This window comes from Dasypus novemcinctus, chromosome Y (assembly GCF_030445035.2).
Source record: "Dasypus novemcinctus isolate mDasNov1 chromosome Y, mDasNov1.1.hap2, whole genome shotgun sequence".
In the NCBI taxonomy this organism is placed as follows: Eukaryota; Metazoa; Chordata; class Mammalia; order Cingulata; family Dasypodidae; genus Dasypus; species Dasypus novemcinctus.
The window spans coordinates 27,058,963-27,063,575 of NC_092216.1; the positions used below are offsets into that span (position 1 = coordinate 27,058,963).

Below are 4,613 nucleotides of genomic sequence, written 5' to 3' on the forward strand. Positions count from 1 at the left end.
GTATTCTTTTTACTGGTTTAATTAAAGAGAAAAATTAGGGAAACGGACTTGGCCCAGTCGATAGGGCATCCGTCTACCACATGGGAGGTCCGCGGTTCAAACCCCGGGCCTCCTTGACCCATGTGGAGCTGGCCCATGCGCAGTGCTGATGCGCGCAAGGAGTGCCCTGCCACGCAGGGGTGTCCCCCACATAGGGGAACCCCACGCACAAGGAGTGCACCCCATAAGAAGAGCCGCCCAGCATGAAAGAAAGTGCAGCCTGCCCAGGAATGGCACCACCCACTGTGCCGTTGACAACAGAAGCGGACAAAGAAACAAGACGCAGCAGCAAATATACACAGAGAACAGACAACCGGGGGAGGGGGACGAATTAAATAAATAAATAAATCTTAAAAAATAAAAAGAAAAAGAAAAAAGAAAAATTAAAGTTCAATCTTTAAACATTAAATATGATTTTAGTTGTAAAAATTTTTGTAGATGATCTTTATTATTTTGAGGAAGTTTTCTTGTATTCCTAGTTTGCTGAAAGTTACTACAGGGAATTCATGTCAAATATCAATTACTATAATCTTATTAGTTTTTCTTATTTAGACAGTCAATATTAGGAAAACATTGATTTTCAAATAATGGCCCAGGAAAACATTGTATTTGTTACTGGATTCAAGTTATATTTAAGAATTTTTGTATGTATGTTTGTGAAAGATATTTTGGTAGTTTACTTTTCTACCCCTAGGGTTTGTTATTGGGGAATATTATCCTCAGGAAATGATTCTGTATAAAAGATTGTAGAGCACTGATGTCATTTCTTCTTTAAGTCTTTATGTATTTGTTAGAATCATCCAATGAATCTATCTTGGCCAGGAAAAATCCTTTCCTGAGGAACAGTAGCTACAAATTCAACTTCTTTACAGTTAGGAGCATCTTCATGCTATTTACCAGAAATCTGTTGGCTTTTATAAAGGTTATTTATTTGGGGTAGACGCTTAGCGTTATCAGGACATAAAGCATAAGTTACTTCCCTAACCCAAGCGTATTTCCATGTGTTGGGGCAAGACAGCTGCCAATGGCTGCCAGGGCTCAGGCTTCCTGGGTTCCTCTCTTCCTGGGTCTTGCTTCTCTCCAGGCTCTGCTCCTCTGTTATCTCCACCAGGTCAGCTTAGACTATCAGGTGAAAAGTTTGTTTCTCTTTCCTCATGACCAAGCTCCTCTGTGTGCTTAATGCCCATGGCTCCAGTTCAAAAACTCCAGCATCAAAACTCTAACATCAAAACTCTAACACTCTTTTTTTTTTCATGTCTTTTATCAGTGCCCTACTGATGTGGCCCGGTCAAAGCCCTAATTATAATTTAATTAAGTAAATGTGAAACTTCAGACAGACCAGTTCACAAACATAATCCAATATGACAAACTGGGGCACTAAACTGCCATGATAGCCACTATTTTGAAGTCACATTTGGCTAGGACATCACTTGACAAAAACATATTGCAAAGTGTTTCTGAAAAGCTGCACATGGGATGTAAAGTGGAAATGATGACACCTCTGGTGACCAGGCCAGGACATGTGTGCATCACCACGCAAACCTATATTTCCAGTCTCTCAGCAGGTACCTGAAACCTGTGGTGCAGATAACTCTTCAGGGTGTCCTTCACATTTACAAAAGGCAACACGGTCTTATGCCTTTGGGTTTGGAAGTATTTTGCACAGAAGATGATCTGTGTTCCGACATCCACCTGAAGTTCTGTGAACATCAAAATAGATATATCTCTATCTTTATATTGTCCCGAATCTAGAGCACCTCATGGCTGAGCACATTGCCATAGTTACATACTCCAGTGGCAGCAGATCTTCTTGCCAACTACCAGAACCTCCTGCACATCAACAACTTGGCTGACCCAGTACCTCCTGTACATCAACTTGGCTGACCAGAGCTGCAACAACCTCTCCTAGTATCCCATGTTTCCATGAATAATAAATAATAATTACAGTTCAGAATTAGATAGGTCAAATTCAGGAAACTTCTGTGATCTTAGTAAACCACTTGGGGCACCAAACATGGAAAGGCTGGGAAAATTACTGACAGGTACAGGGAAATGCCAGAGCCAAAATTCAGGTATGGAAGTTACTATTCTTCTCCAGGGTATGTGCTGTTTTATCTTGTTTGGATTGCATCTGAGTATATGCTATGCCTTCAGAATGGTAGATTTGATAGTGCAGATAGAACATTCAACAGTATTGCAGAAACTTGGAAAAACTGTTTGGATGGTGCAACTGATTTTAAAGAGTTGACTCCAAAATTCTATGGTGATGATGTTGGCTTTTTAGTCAATCGTCTGAAACTGGATTTTGGAAAGAGACCAGGAGGGAAAATGGTGGATGATGTAGAAGTTTCCCATTGGGCATCAAGTCCTGAGGATTTTCTCCAGAAGAGTAAAGAGGCATTGGAGAGCAATTATGTGTCTGAGCATCTCCATGAGTGGATCAATCTCATATTTGGCTGCAAACAAAAAGGAGTGATGCTGTTGGGGCCCCTGATGTATTTCACCCCCTGACCTATGAAGGAGGTGTGGACTTGAACAGCATGAAGGGTCCTGATGAGGAAGTAGCCATGCTGGCCCAAGTCTTGGAATTTGGGTAAACACCAAAACAGCTATTCATGACACCACATCCTCAAAGGATCAACCCAAAGTTTAAAAGTGTCTCAGACCTCCAGTAATAATGTTTCTGGAGCAGATTCCCCAGTCTCCCAGGTGAAGAGTGTTTTAAAGACCTGACTGAAAACTCACCTGGAGTAATATTACCAAACTGCAGTTACATAAGCACTGTAAAATCCATAAAGAGGTGGTTACTGGAATCACAGTCTCTTGCAATGGGTCTTCAGTCTTTAAAACATCACAAGACTCTACTTTGAAAACGTCTTCCAAAGAATCAAAAGTGCTACAAAGAAGTATATCATTTCTGAATATGGCTTTATCATCATGTTTACTTTTTTCAGGAGATAACATGCCATAAGTCTTCATGAGATAATAATGTCTATTTTATTCCATAGCATTTGGAAGATGCCAAGACACATTAATGGGCCATGATGATGCTGTTAGTAAGATCTGTTGGCATGACAACAGGTTATTTTCTGCATCGTGGGATTCTATAGTGAAGGTGTGGTCTAGTGTTCCTGTGGACATGCCAGGCACCAAAAGACACCAGTTTGACTTGCTGACTGAGATGGAACATGATGTCAGTATATATAAAATCAGTTTAAATGCTGCCAGCACACTGCTGGTTTCGGGCACCAGAGAAGATACAGTTAATATGTGGGATCTCATGACTGCACTGGATATAATGCTATTCAGGGACTGTACTGAATACTGCTTTCAGCCCAGACAGCCACCACATCCTCGGCACAGGAGAGGATGACTGAACATCAGGAACATGCAGACAGAGATGCTCATCTCTTTTCTGACATCAGAGGAGCCACAGAGATGCTTTATCTGGGACTGAAATAAAGTGTTACCAGAAGTCAGTCTGGTGAACTGCTCATTTGGGACCTCCTTGGAGCAAAAATCAGTGAGAGAATACAGGGTCATAAAGGTGCTCTGTCATTCACAGGGATGAATGAACAGTGGGCAGCAGCATCCCAGGAGGGGAAGACAGGCAAATTATGTCCTGGAAATTGCAGTATTAAGTGCCTTTTTTTCCTCCTAGAAATTAAAATGAACTCTATTTTTCAAAATAGACTTTTAAATGAACTGGTGAATGTGTAATCACAATTAGAACTTTACCACTAGGAAAACAGGTGTTTCTGAACTTCCTAAATCATGGTGTCTTCATTGAAAGCTATTAGATGCCATTTGTAAGGCAATAAAGCTATTGCAGTGTTAGGGGAAAAAACAGAGGATCATTCCCTAGGATGATGGTCATCAAAAGACAGCTTTGGGTGACAGAGATACTGAATAACTTCAAATTTCTAAGAGCATGCGCAGTATTTTGAATAATTTTTCTTGTCTTTCTAATCGACTCCAACTGCTGCCCCCTGGGCTTTTGGGTGTGTGCCTGTTTTCAAGGACAGGTTACTTACTACAATCTGTAGTTTCAGAGAGCCTGGGGAAGGATTAGCAGTTCTTAAATCAGTGCTTTCCAGGTATATGAACAGTTTGCATTTCAGTATAGCTCTTAGCACTCATCTTTTCTATATTAAAATTATTTAATGTAGAAAAGTCTAAATATACTATGTACATTTAAATTAATTTTGGAGGAGTGGAAGTGGCTCAAGAGTTTGGGAACTTGCTTCCCACATGGGAGGTCTGGGTTGAGTTCCTGGTGCCTCCTAAAGAAGAAGAGCAGACAGATGAGGACACCTCAGGGCAGGGAGGGAAAATTTTTAAAAAGATAAAATACTTTAAGAAAAATTACAGTGTATAAAATACGTAAATGCTTAATCCTGTATACTATGCATTATTGATTTGTAACCCACAACTTCTTTATTTTTTAAATTAAATTTAATTTATTTTATTTTATTTTTTATTTCTCTCCCTCCCCCCCCCAGTTGTCTTCTTTCTGTGTCCATTTGCTTCATGTTCTTCTTTGTCCACTTCTGTTGTTGTTAGCGGCACGGGAA

At 40.3% G+C, this 4,613-nt stretch overlaps 1 pseudogene; it reads left to right on the forward strand.

Moving 5' to 3' along the window:
- The first annotated feature begins 1,408 nt into the window (after positions 1-1,408).
- On the forward strand, positions 1,409-3,680 carry LOC139438368 (protein FAN-like; annotated as a pseudogene).
- The last annotated feature ends 933 nt before the right edge of the window (positions 3,681-4,613 follow it).